Source organism: Schistocerca gregaria, chromosome 1 (assembly GCF_023897955.1).
Source record: "Schistocerca gregaria isolate iqSchGreg1 chromosome 1, iqSchGreg1.2, whole genome shotgun sequence".
NCBI lineage: Eukaryota > Metazoa > Arthropoda > Insecta > Orthoptera > Acrididae > Schistocerca > Schistocerca gregaria.
In genome coordinates, this window is record NC_064920.1 from 870,333,626 (window position 1) to 870,349,174 (window position 15,549).

Below are 15,549 nucleotides of genomic sequence, written 5' to 3' on the forward strand. Positions count from 1 at the left end.
AGTAATTATCTGTCTTTCTTTCCTTTCAAAAGTATGATGCCTATTGTTTGTGCCTCATAGTGTCACATACAATATTAGTTTTATTTTTGAAGTATGAATCAGTTTCCATACTTCATTAAGATGTGAAACTGAAGTAACGCACAAATGAGTTATTGATGACTAAATTAATGAAACATTTTGAATTACTGCTTTAAAAAACATATAACATTAGCCTTTATTCTCATTTTATTACTGATTTTTTTTCCTTAGCATAATAATCTCTATGGAGAAAATGTCAGCCACCCATCTTGAAAGAGCATGCTGCTCACATTAGAATCCTGTAGGTGATGTAGAACTGGTGCTAGATGTCATGTGATTCTCCAGTAGTGATGTTAAGTCATGACAGTGAAAGGGTGTGTATGTGCCCATTGGTTGTATAGAATCAGCTCAGTAAGATGAGGCAAGATGCTATCGTGTTTAGATGTGCACATGAATACACCATAAAAAAATGATGTTACACAATATTTGTGTGCATTAGTGTGGACCATTGAACATGCCCACAAGGAATGGTGTACCACTCACAGCTGTGTAGGATGTAAGGAACCAGAGGAAAATGTCACACCTTGTCAATGATAACTGGTTTCCAACACGGCAAGAGTTGCTACTGCTAGACAATGAACCCATCCCAACCAGTTCTTATGTGTGAAGGTATTGTGTGCAAGGACATTTGGAGTCAGGTATCTCAAAATGGCCATTGTTCACAGTGAAGCATAAAGTTGCACATCTTCAGTTGACCATGCAACACAGCAATTAGACAGTAGCTGACTGGCAGCATGAAGTAAGAGACTTTACCAGTGTGCTCAAAGGGGCAAAGGTTTTTCTCAGTGGCTGACTGTGAAAAGGCACACTACCAGATCAATATGCATCCAAATGATGTTCCTAAAATGGCCATTACCACACCACTTAGCTTATTCAAGTTTCTGGTGATGCCACATGGCTTCAAAAAAGTTGACCTTGAAGGCATTCTCACTGCCCTCCATGATGCAGGTATGATCATAAGTGAAAATTACGTAAAAACAATGGCACATGTCTCAGACATGTTCAAGCACCATATATGAATGCTCTTCCTAGCCCTCGAACACAAGGCAAACATAAAGGTATTGCGTGCAAGGACATGTGGAGTCAGGTATCTCAAAATGGCCATTGTTCACAATGATGCATAAAGTTGCACATCTTCAGTCGACCATACAACACAGCAATTAGACAGTAGCTGACTGGCAGCATGTAGTGCAGCCTGAAGAGTCATATTTTGGGTCTTTCAGAATGAGAAAAAATGTTGAGTTTACCAATGATTCAATGTGTCACTTTAAAGGGAGGGTATAACTCAGGCCAGAGGTACTTCATTCTTCTAAGTCTTCAAGCTTGGCCAACTAAATCACCTGATCTTAATCTCTTAGAAATTGTGTGTGGCTACTGGGAGTATGGTTAAGGTGTAGCTGCAAAAATCCCTACAGTTTGGTAGGTCTACAGGAAATGAACATGAATGAGTGGCTTCAGCTGATTATGGCATACCTAAAAATATTTTTGGAGTTGCTTTCTCACCGGTTTGAGGCCGTTATCAGAGTTTGATGTTCAACTACAGAGCATACCATTTTACATTGCTTTAGATTATGTCTCTTTGGGGTGACTAGTATTTGATCCAGTGTCCTTATTTCAGTGTCAGTGCACCGGTAGTTTGGTTTTTAGGAAAGAAAGTTCTTCATATAAGGCTATTAAAAGAAAAAACTGAAAGCTGATGTTTATTAATTGTTCCAAATGTTGTTGGATATTTTTTATGATAAAAAATGAAATTATCATGTGGCATTGTTGGCAAGGAGGTCCCATCTGAAGAAACTCAGCCACCATGTGGAAGTCTTATTTTAGATGACGCCACACTGGGCAACTTGCACATCGGTGATGAGATGATGAGGATGATAACACAACACCCAGTCCACAATCAGAGAAAATCTCCAACCTAACCAGGAATCGAACCCAGGCCCACAGCATGGTACAACTAAACTGGAAAGCTCTTGAAAATAGAGGTAAACGATCCTGAGAAAGACTATTAACGAAATTTCAAGAGCTGGCTTTAAATGATGACTCTAGGAATATCTTACAATCTCCTATGTATTGCTCACATAGGGATCATGAGGATAAGATTAGAATAATAGCTGCAAGCGCAGAGGCATTCAAACCATCATTCTTCCTGCACTCAAAATGTGAATGGAACAGGAAGAAACCCTTGTAATTGGCACAATGGGACACAGCCTCTGTCATGCACCTCATGCTGGTATGTAGAGTACAGATGTAGATGTGGATGTAGAAGATGCAGCCTGGCTTTAGGGGATGATATAAAAGTGGTGTGAAGAGGTAGTGACTGTTCTCCAAGTTTGGGCAACTACTAAGAGTGCCTGACATCCATGTTAGAGGCATCTGAATATTATTTCACTGACTTGTCTGTCAAGCACAGTGTTTTAAATGACAGTTCTTCTACCATAAATTCCAATGAATTTTCAAATGAATCTGCCACAGCTGAGTAGAGAGAAATAGTCAGAATCGGACACTGATGATTCATCAGTCTGCCTAGTTGATTCTGAAGGAGACAAAAGAAACAAGATTAACCATATACTAAATAAGAAATATGAAACAACTGAAGACATTGAGAGACTAGATCATGAACAGCAAGAGGTTAAATGTGAGATCTTGGTTATCTGTGAGACACAATGACAAGGAGAAATGGCTGAGACCATTCCATCAGGTCATGTCACCTTACAAAATAATGAGGATGTTTCTATGGTTTGTGATTCTCCTACAGTGAGATACATTGCCCTAAAATTGAACAGCAAATTTTCCATACATGTCTTGCAGATTTATGCTCCAGGTAGCAATTCTAATGAAGAGGAGGTAGGACAACTATATAACGATAACACTAAAGCAAAAGATTCTGAGAGGCCACAACTGGATGCCATCACAGAAGATTTCATTGTGAAAGTCAGACCAAAGAAAGATGGTGACCAATAAAGTGTTGCTAATTATGGGTTAGGCTGTAGAAATCAAGGAAATGAACAAATGCTAGAATATCTTATAGCTGAAAATCTCTATTGCACTAATGGACAAACCAAAGTGAAGTAGACTTCATTTATGTTTACAAAAAAACAGTACCACAAAAATGTGTCTGTATACATTAGACTCAATGTGGAAGCAAACATACATTAATTTGCACTACCTTCACATTTGGCCTCAATCTTGAACAATTAAAGGGTGATAGGAAAAACTTGGAAGCTATCATCCAGTTAGTTTGTTATCGCAGCCTTACAAACTCCTGACTATATCTGTAACAAAGTGTGTCAAGTCAAAGATCTTTTATCTCCACCTTCAAGTGGGTGCATCTTGTTTGGAACACATTTCCTCCCCTACGTCCACATCCAACAATGTCTGTGGTTCATGAGGCAGCATATGTCCAAATGTCCTTTTCTACTCCTTATCCTATCACATATTCTTTTCTGAAGTTTGTCCACATTCAACAAAATCTTTTCATGTAGTGAAAAATTTTCCTTTGGATTAAGAAATACGTTATATTGAAATTTTTCTAATCTCTAACTTAGTTAATTCTTTCAAATAGAATTTGAAACAATTGGCTTCAAATCATTGCTTTCAGTGGCTAAAGTTGTCAGATTATACAATTCTTCTTCATAAAGCATTGACCCAAGATATGCTTTTATCAAATAGGTCCACAACACACTGCAGATTTACGAAAACTCTTAGGAGTAAAGTGATTGACAGTCAAGCCCAGGAGCAGAAGATGGTGTTGGCTTTTGTTTTTCTGTGCACACAACACAGCTGTTGTAGCAACAGCTGTTCTTACCATTTTTGACACATTCTCAGAATGCCTGTTACCACACCATACAGAGTTTCCTTAGAGTGGTGGTAGTAGCTTTATCAGTTTTCTGAACAGTTTTCTAATTGGTTTACAAACATCTTGTGGCATAAAATAAATACTCTACAGAGAAAAACACTTTAAACAATGAAAAAAAAAACACAAGTGTTACATTACTGGCCATTAGTGTCATCTGCAACTGACTGCGGCAACTGAGGTAGCAGTTTAATATGGCAATGGCGACAAGAATAAAAGTCTTGGCCTTGCTCTTTCTTTGATGCTGATTGGTTGTTGCTACAGTAATGTCCAGTAAACCAGACCACTGTACAACAAAATATCTGAATTCTCGTAGGTTTCTTACAATACCAGTGACACTGCTTTCTTCAGTGTAACATCTAAGACGATCCAATGCACCTATTCAGCTTTCCCAATAGATGCTGCTCAGAAATTTGTTTTATTCACTTGAGTACAGATGGATCTAACATGGAAATTATCAACACAACTACTCAGAGGTTTTACACTCAGATTGGATATGTGCTCCTTCAAAATATCCCACTGACAGTTAGATGTAAAAGGACTTTGTAATTCACTACACAGAAATGTGCAGTATACTTTCAAATGTGACTGTCATATGGGGAACACCATCTAAGGTACTGGTGTGAGGCAGCAAGCACTGATCTATAATGCATCATGTCTATCATTATACCTGGATAATCAGGCCCATGAACCTTTAGAACATCACAGTTAAATTAATACTTTTTATTTCGCAGAAGACTTATTTCTGATCACAAATGATTTGTACACACAAATTCTTTTCTATTTCTCATATACTTTACACTCTGGCTAATTTTCTAATTCAGACAAGCACATTCTTCCACTCAGCACAATAACCTCAACTCAACTCCGAACATGATGTCAAGAACTCAAACATACAGACACCTTATTACGGTAATCTTCCATTCAAAAAATAAAAAAAAAAAAAAAAAATCTTCTTGCAAATTAAGGAAAAATTTTGGAAAGAAAGAGAAATGAACAAGAAAAGCCCTTCAGGTCAGAAAAATATAAATTCCACAAATTATCACAGTGTTAATGACTTTTCCTACAAACATGTGCCACTATCAGCAATATTATTTTGGCATTAATCCATCACCCACCTAGCCAATTTATCATATAATACCATAAGAACATTATAAATTTACAAATGTGTGAAACAGGTCAACAAAAGTACTTACTAACCAAAGACAAGAATGGTATGAATATTACTTTGATTGTAAGTCAGTTCAATGTGAGAACATCTAACTCATAGTACTGAGGTACTAAGCTGCTGTCTCTTCTGAAATGCATCATACTAAATCCAAATGATCATTAAATTTTCATTTTCACAACTTTTTATCAATCCTGTTGGTTTTTATTTTTCTATTTTTCAGCATGGACTGTTGGCGCCATTTGTGAACAGTCACAGATGTGGGAAGCATGAAGTTTCATCCTGTACCTGGTCACCACTCAGCTCTTTGCTTGGAGGAAGTAGCACTTCTGCTCTGTGCCTTTTGTTTGTCCTTACATTTGCTGTTTTCCAGCATCATTTTCATCATACATGTTCAGATAATCAGTTGAGAGGAAGGTCCAGCAGTTTGAGTTAGTACACAGTGTTCATTTCATGCAGTCTTTGTATTGTGAGAGCTTCTGTCAAGAAATGAATATTATCTGACTGTCTAGTATTTGTTTACACTTACAACTCAAGTATTTATTTCCTGCATTAGCTTCTCTAGCGAAAAGTAACTGCTCATACATGTGTATCCAGTAGTTATTTCTGTCTTCAGATTGAAATGAGCTTCAGTTACATGCCATATTCCTTGATTGGGTTCTTCTGTTTCATCTTTCGTGTTCAGAAGATACACTTTTAAGAAATAGGTGTGAATAATTTGAAAATGTGTCTTTGCTCTGAATCACGCTGTGTTGAATATCTCTCTTACTTGCTTTTTCATGATACATGTTTCACAAAAAGGAATGTCCTCTACCAGCATAATTTTGTACACATCATCACACAGTTACTGTGTTTTCTTAGGGTAACTGAAATTCAGATGTCCTAGTTTTTTGTGGCAATGAATGGTTTTCTTCTCTTTTGTCATTAGTTCTTTCTTTTTACAGTCGCTTCTGATGTCAATGATGTACAGTCCCTCTTCTTACTTATTGCCCTCCAAAACAACATCTCCATCTTTCACAATCTTCACTTTCCTTTTGGCAAATATTATCACTCCTCCTTTTTCAGTAATAGAATTTATGACAATAAGTTCCTTGACAATTCAGGGTGATGGAATACATTTGCCAACAACACCTGTTGTGATTCAACTTCACCAACAAGATTAGAACACACGAAATCTCCATTTCAAATCTTAATTTTAGTATTTTTGTGGCTCTTTGCATTTGACATAATTTCCCTTTCAAGTGACATGTGCTCATTACTTTCAATGTCTACAACAAACTTGGTATATATTTTGTTAGTCTTCTTTTTTTGCTTTTTTGTCACAAATATTTTTGAGAGAAAAACTGTTTTTGGTGCTTTCTTCACCTTCTCATGTTCCACTATGTAATAACATTTTTCTGCTGGATGATTTCTGCTTTTGTGGTACTTACAAGGAGGCAGTTCCTTTATTACCCAACACTCTACCAGATGATATTTACCACATGTATAGCACTGTGTTTCATTCTTGTTACCAATAAATTTCCATTTACACTTGTTTACATAGTGACCTGAACCTTCAGTCCAAAGCAGTTCACTGATTTCTCATTTTTTTCTTTATTTTTTTTATTCTGATCTTTCTTTTTGCAGTCTGTGCCTTTGAATGCAACATGCATTTCTTCTTTATTTCTGTTCATCTTACCTTCTTCTGACTGAAATCTTGGTTTCAGGTTTTCCAATGTTTTTCTCCTCTTTACAGGTCAAGTCCCAAGCATTTCCAAAATTCATCAGGCAGTTTTCTTTTATCCTTGTGATTAGTGCTGTTTCATCAATATTCTATCACAGGAGGTTCAATCTGAATGAAAGGGTTTGCACTTTAGTAATATTTGACATCATATCCAGATTTCTGCCATGTTCAGAGTTGTAGAACTTTCCAAGTAATTGAGTCTTCAGTTGGTCTGTAGCCCTGTGACAGTTTGCCTTCTTTTTTTTCTATCTCAAGATGGCGGCTAGTGACAAGAGTAAATCGTGTCTTAAGTGCAATAAATTAATAAAACCACGGAAATATTCGTGATCTGCGGATTACGGTGTAGAAAACAGTTTCACAGTGATTGTGTTGGTCTGAGCAACAATGAAATACGTCTCGTGAGAAATTCTAAAGAGCGAACTAAGTTTTGTTGTGAAGCATGCGAGTCTGCCTTACATGTTAAGCTGACGAAAGAGGTAGGAACTACAACGGATTGGAAAGCTGTACAATATTAAGGGAATAGTGCAGAAATGAGTAATATTAACGAGACAAAAAGCTACAGCCACGTTGTAAAAAACAGTGTTTCTAATAACGGTAAAGGAGAAATCGAAAAGTTAAATGAACGATTAAAAAGTCTTCAGATGATTGCTGATATACTGAGACGAGATATCACTAAACTTGAGAATAAACCCGTGAGTTAAAAACACTGATTGCGAGCATTAAACGCCAAAAGAGCATAAACAACTTAAACACGCATTCCAGTGAAAGTAATGGTCAAAATTGCGTAAATAGGCCGAACTCAAATGCCAGTGAAAGTAACGGTCAAAACCGCGTAAATAGGCCTAACTGAAATGCACTTCAAAGTGAAAACAGTGGCCTAAAGTGTGTAAACAATTCAAAAACTATTTCTCGTGCAATGCCAAACAAAGTGACAAAAAAGTGCCTTTCTCACAATGAAATACATGGAATAAACCTAATCTCGTGTGCACAAACAAGTTCAGTGTGTTATCAGAAAGCAGCAGCAACTCCATAAACACTGAAAGTGAACAAGCCACCAAACGTGAAGATAAAAACATTGTAAGGAGCTGACAAAACATCACCAACAGACAGAAACAGCCAACAAAGAAACACAATGTGCTTTTTCCAGCGGACAGCCACGGAAGAAAGCTAGTATTGTACAGAATCTGAATACGGATCTTCGTGCAACTGGCATCGTAAAACCTGGTGCGAGGACAGAAAATATTGTTGAAGGCATCTCAGAACACAAGAATACAACAAGGGACAGTGACTCTGTTGTTTGTGTGACTGTTGCAAATGATGTAGCACATAATGAAGCCAAAAAGTGTATAACAGGTTTGAAATTTTTTTTAGATGTAAGTAAGGTGGAAAACACTGTTGTTGTGACGATACCGCATAGACATGACTTGATCTATAATTCATGTGTTAACAAAGAGATTCGTAAAACAAATATTAAAATCAAACAACTATGTTCCATTTATGCTAAACGCAATATAGTGGATATTTGCAGACTTGAAAGAAATTTGCACACTGAACATGGTGAGCATCTACATTACCATGGGAAAACATTTTTGTGTCAGGAGATAAACAAAGTTGTAAATGAAATACGAACATGCAGCAGCCTTGTCATAAAAGACAGTCCCACAGAGCATGACTGTACACCTCCTTTTTTTTCTGTGAAAGTAGGATACCTTTATGCAGCAGTGACAGTTTCCTCCTCCTTCATATAAATGTACAATCTCTTATGTGTAAAATCAATTAATTACAACACTGGCTCGATAAAATCAACTGCAGTGTTCTATGCATCAATGAACACTGGATGAAAGACACTGAAATAGACTTGTGTGTTCCTCTTGAATATTCGTTAGTTACACGCTACTGCAGAAAAAGTATTACACATAGTGGGCTTACAATATATGTCAAAAGTAACATTGAATTGCCTTACTCAGTTATAGACCTTAGTAGAATATGCCTTGAAGCTACAATAGAAGTAGCCAGTGTGGTAATGCACGAACAGAAAACTGTAATTATCTCAATCTATCGAATCTCGGGCTCTGATGAGATAGTATTTATAGAAAAAATTAATACTTTAATATTGTTGTTGTCAAAATATAAACAGCATAGAATTGTAATTATAGGTGATATTAACATAGATTTAAGGGAAAAGAGAAAAAATGTAATTCATATGATTAACACTCTGAGGTCATTAAACTATTACTGTCTCAATGAAAAACTCACTAGACTGAACACATGCCTTGATAACATAATTAGCAATGTACAAAGAGACTCTATGCTATGTGATGTAATAGAATTAGGTATATAAGATCATGCACGGCTATGGCTTCAAATAGAAAAGTCAGCCTTCAGTTCTACAGAGAGAGAAGTGATATATAGAATTCTAGGTGAATCCAGTGTAAACAAAATGATAAACCAGTTAAAAGAAATGGATTGGACTCATGTAATGGAAAACAAGAAAACGATTAATAAATGTTTTTCCATTTTCCTGACAGAGATCAAGCACACAGTAGAAATGACATGCCCCTTGGTAACCAAAAGGTACCAGAGTAATATTACTCACAAGCAACAAAATACTAACAAGTGGTACACCCCACAACTTAACAAACTCAGAATACTACTGATGTTTACAAAAGAGAAATCTCATAATAGGGACAAGGAAAATTACACTAAAATGAGAAACCTTTGCAGATTAGAAATAAAAAACGCTAAGTGCTGTGCAAATGATGAATATATTTTAAATTCTAAAAATAAATGTAAAGCTGCCTGGACTGTCATTAGAAGGGAAATTAATAATACCAATAAATAAAGGAGTATCCCTATTGACTGCAATATTCTCAATGAATATTTTGTAAATAGCATCACCACCACACCCATCAATTCTGCCTCTGATGCAGAAGCATTGCTCACTTGTGCAAAACAGACAAGAAGTGAGAAGTTCACTTGGACCGGAATCACATTGAATGATATTCATAATTCAATAAAGAAAGTAAGTAATTCCAAAACAGAAGATTATTATGGACTCAGTAATCTCATCATTAAATGTATAGCAAAAGAAATTGAAATGCCACTTCTCTCATTGTCAAACAGAGTACTTGATGAAGGAATATTCCCCAACTGTTACTGTGTATAAAAAAAGGTGAAAGAAACCTCCCAAATAACTACAGACCCATTTCAATAGCACCAATCATATCCAAGTTAGTAGAAAATTGTGTGCATAAGCAGATATACAGGTATTTTGAAACCAACAAAATTTTAAATGAACAAAAGTTTGGCTTCAGGTCACACCTGTTAACTGTGAAAGCAGTAGAAGCTTTGCTAAGCAATGTTTATGAAGGGTATGAAAAAAGGGTGTCAATGTCTGGAACACTTATTGACATATGTAAAGCTTTTGACTTTGCGTCACATGACATACTCATCAAAAAGTTAAAATACTTTGGCATTGAAGATGACACACTCTGACTATTCAGATATTATCCAAGCAATAGGTTACAACTTGTATATGCAAATACAGAGGTCAGAAATACTCCCTATAGAAAGAGGAATACCCCAAGGCTGTGTTCTTGGACCTTTTCTGATCATTGTCTATGTTAATGACTTCTCGATTTACATACCGTGTAAGAACATACTATATGCTGACAATATGACATTAACAAGTACAGGAGAGAACTTACAGAGTGTACTGGACAAAAATAGAGAAATGATGCAAATGGCTAATTACTGGTGTCAGGCTAACCAACTGTGCATAAATCAAACAAAAACAGAAGAAATAATATTTAATCTCAAAGTAACTAAAAATGAAAACAAAACAGTGAAATTACTTGGACTAATCATAGACCAAAAGCTCTCATTGGTAAGACATACCAGTTATCTATGTAGTAAACTAGCATGAGTACTTTTCTTATTGCATAAATTAAGAAACAGTGTGAGCAAGCAATTGCTACTCTACTCATGCTATGCTTTTTTCATTCGCAACTACAATATGGACTATTGCTTTGGGGTAACTCACAAGGGCTGAATGTATTTTCAGATGGCAGAAGAAAGCAATCAGATGCATAATAACTATAAGTACTTAAGCATAAAATTTTTCAATAAGTTATCATGTTGAGCTCGCACAGTACCACTAAATAATCACAAGAATACATTGCAAACCTGGCTAAAAGACAATGAATTCTATACAACTGAAGAATTCTTAGAAACTAATCAACAAAATATATGTTTTATCTAAGTTATGAAGAAAATGTTTTGATATTATATAAGCTAGTTATTTACTGTGCTTCTTTTCTTATGTGTGTATTTAATTACTGTATAAAACATTGTTTCACATAATGCTGAAGAAAAGGTCTTTACTTCCTTTTCTCCCCTTTCTGTAACTATCTGAATATCGTACTGAAACTAAAACCCTCTGTAAACTTTGACAAAGCTAATTGTATGAAAAATACTGAAAGGCTAATAAAAATATTCTATTCTATTATTTCTTCATTTGTTGTCCTCGGTGTCGATGTACTGCATTATGATACTGGCTGAAAAATGGGGTGTGGAAGTACAACACTGACTACTTTAAATAATGAAGCCAACAGGTGCACAGTTGCGTTTCACAGTAGTTCGCTTTCACTGTTCACAGTCCCCCAGTAATACACAGTTATATATGCCCAGAGCACTATTTTTTTAACTTTCCATAAGCCTCATTAATAATTTGCAGGCACACCTCCAGATACTGATACAATAGTTTACTATTGAACATCTACGAGCAATAAAAACCTAACCATAAAGATCACAGTTCTTGAAGAACAGAAAGGTATGTATGGAACAGACACTGTCATTGTTTTACCAGACGACTTAATTGTGTTACACTTATTTCACGGATGCATTGTTCTTGATCTAATCAATACAGGTTCCTTGTCTGAAACACAGTTGTGGACTGCCTGTCTCAGGATAAAAAATCGGGCTCTTATATATCCTCACAATAATAGGAGCTGAAACTACACATTGTATGAAGTTGAATTTACAGAAATTACAATTAAATCGTAACTCATAAATTACCTGAATACATCGAAAAACTGGTTCTTTTTAGCAATTTCTTCTACTACAAGGGTTGAGCCAAATTATTTGTTTAAATCATAGAATTAACAGATATTGTTACACAAACAATACTTTTGACAAAACTGTTAATTTCTTTTAAATTAATTAATGGCTGGTTTCGCTAACATGTTTTCGAAGAGAGCCAAGTAGATACTTTTTCGAAGTTACTAATATTTCGTCTTCCAAATGTTTAAAATTAGTACAGAATTTATATTTGTTTATAAGTCCATAACAGAATTTAAGTTACAAAACAACTACTGATTTCACCCTATAATGAAAGATACTTACTAGGAACAGACAAAATAAATTAGAAAATTAATTACATGCATAAAACTAAGCACAAAATTAAATCTGGTGTTACATTCTTTAAGACAAAGGGCCAACCTTTCTCTTTTATGAAAATGCAGATTATACTCATGAATGTCAATGGTAATTAATTCAAAAATGAAAAAAAGTGAATTGTAAGGAGGCACATGGTAAAACAGGAGGGGAAGTAAAAATATCCCAGCTTGCTTCTTCACAACATATTCTTTTGATATATTTTGGTAAGTGTATCATACATTTTCTTAGATGTTTCACAGGTATGGGCGCGGGTTTTTACATTGAAACTAAGGCTCCCAAAATATTGTATTTTGCAAGTGTGTATCTTTGTTCCCATTTGGACTTTCTTTGCATTTTCAAGTTTCTTGATGTTGCTGGTTGTGGTGTCACCGCCAGACACCACACTTGCTAGGTGGTAGCCTTTAAATCGGCCGTAGTCCGTTATATACGTCGGATCCGCGTGTCGCCACTATTTCAGACCGAGCGCCGCCACACGGCAGGTCTAGTCTAGACTCCCTAGCACTCGCCCCAGTTGTACACCTGACTTTGCTAGTGATGGTTCACTGACTACAGATCCTGTCATTTGCAGAGACGACCGTTTAGCATAGCCTTCAGCTACGTCATTTGCTATGACCTAGCAAGGCGCCATATTCAGTTACTATTCTGAACAGATAATATTGTGAATCATGTACCGTCAAGAGCGACGTTCATCATTAACTGATTAAAGTTAAGTATCAAACTAATTATGTCTGTTTTCTGGATTCTCATTCCTTGTCATGTTCCAGACCTTATGTCAGTATAGTTCTTCCCTCCTCACGCCAGTCTGTGTGAGCTAAAACACATGCATTTCGGCCTCCTCTAGTGACACGGTGTTGGTTCTTCAGCCAACACAACACTGGTAACATATCCACCAAGGTTTTTTCCCATGAACATAACATTTATTTTCAAATCCCATAACAGAAAACTTGCAGTGCCTTTTAATTTTGACACTCTGCTTAATGCTGCACATGAAACCATTCTTCGGCATACAATACACAAATCTTCCTTCACCAAAAATACATCCTTTTTACACTCGCTAATTACCATTTTTCAGTTCCCCATATTTCAGCGCTACTAATCCCAAAACCTGTCAAGAAAACTCTGAATTTTTTTTATTTGTATTTTAAAAGCGTACACAAAATCACGAGACTATAAAATAATGACAGTCGTCATCCATTATCATAAATAGAAACCAATAAAGACAATACTTCAATGCCCACTGATTGTTTGGTTACTATGATCTTTATAAATTTCAGCACAATCGTTATTCAATGTGATGACCATCTGTATCCACTACAGCCTGGAACTGCACTAGCAACCCCATTTCACAATTGTCTCTGCAAGCACTTTTTGAATGATGGACCATGGAATGTTCAGCTATTGCAACACATCTCATGTTCTGTTGGACGATTTCTCAGTGCCTTCAGTATTCTCAGCCATGCCAACAGTAACTTGTTCAATAATTTGTGGTGCAACTAACCACTGGACTCTCCCAGGAGCAATTCCCAGATTGTCAGCTAATTTGAAGCTCCCAATCATGTTCTTCAACCCTGGTGTGGAAAGGGGGCCTCTCTGTATTCCTTTAATGAACTGATGCTCATTAGTGCAGGACCACAATTGCTGTTGTTTTGATAAAACAGCTTCACGACTAAAACTCTGCTCACCTTGTCCAGACCTGGGTGTGACATCTGCAGTTGCTGTGTTGCCATCCACGGCAGAGGTAATGACTGCCACAAAGATCCCCCCCTTGGGGAGCGGATTTCGGTAGGCACTAGAAGTGAACATGTTCCATGAGATACCACTCTCTTCCTTCAGGGTCACTCACACGCTGAGCAGTAAGAGTGGGGGGTGCTCCATCCAGGCAGTGTCATGGCACATCAGGGATGCCTTCAGCACCTGTTGGAGTCACTGAACCATGCCATTAGATGTTGGATGGTAGCTTGCCATGCAGTGTAGTCATGCGCCACACAGTCATGTGACATATCTGAACAGCACACAATCGAACTGGCAGACACAGTCTAGACTTAGGTGGCTGGGTCACACGAAACATGCCACCCAGGTGTCAACAGAGGCTATAGTGACCAACTGCTATTGGCATCGCCTCCAGTGGTCCACAATTGTAAGGAGGCAGCACTTGCCTTTGGATGGAGAAAGTGGGCCTACACTATCCAAGTGGAAATGCGTGAAATGGCATGTCACATTATGGAAGGTACTGATGAGCACATGGGTGTGCCTTGATACTTTGGCACGCAGGCAGGCCATGCAGGTATGTCCTCACTGACAGCAGTGTTTTCAAAGTCTGGGTCTGACAAAATATGTGGCCACAAGCAACACTGTGGTGTTTGTGCTGGGGTGTGATAAACCATGGACACAGTCAAAAGGCACTGCTCCAGAATTTCTTCAGGAGGAAGAGGTGATGTGTTCTGTTGTAACATCATACCATGAAGAGCATAGAGCATAAATTGTACAATTGATATTGGACAGGTCAAAGAATAGTTACAATAATACACAGTACTAGGAAAATAGTAGGCAAATTAAAAATAGGTACATATTACAATTAATTTTGTTACATATTCAGAAATTCTCTGACAGAACAGAAACAGTGCTTTATTAGAAATGCCTTTAGTTCAGCTTTAAACATTGGATGAGTATCATTTTTTATTTCTTCTGGTATCTTCTTGCATAGTATCACACCAATATTAATTATGCTCCCCTGATAGGTGGTTGTTCTGTGATATTTTTTATGTATATTTGATTTCCCTCTGGTACTATAGTTGTGTACATTTTTGTTCTGTAGCAGTTTGCCTGTTTTCAGGTGGTTGTCCCAAGTGAACAAGATAGTTCCATGAATGAATTTACTTGGAACATTTAGAACACTAAGCTCAGTAAAACGGTAATTTATAGGACTCCATCTTTTTTAAGGCTACAAATTATTCTTAGAGCCCTTTATTGGATTCTAAAAACTTTTGCACTGTGAGTTGAGTATATCCAGAAAATCATCCCATATCGGACTAGTGAGTGGAAGTGTGCATGGTATGCCTGCAGTACTGTTGTTTTACTTGTTGTAGCCTTTAAAATTCTTAGGCCATAGCACACAGATGACAGTTTTCTAGACAAGTTATTTATATGTGTGTCCCACTTTAAGTCTTGCTGAAACCATATACCCAAAATTTTTGTTACATTTACATTTCCTAGAGGATTATTTTTTAACTGTGCTTGAATTGACATTTTATTAGTTGGAGGAATTGAATG

At 36.7% G+C, this 15,549-nt stretch overlaps 1 protein-coding gene across 1 annotated transcript in view; it reads right to left on the bottom strand.

The window, feature by feature from the left end:
• Positions 1-15,549, bottom strand: part of LOC126273244 (venom carboxylesterase-6-like) — a 143,242-nt gene that overhangs the window by 97,992 nt on the left and 29,701 nt on the right. The window lies entirely within an intron of this gene.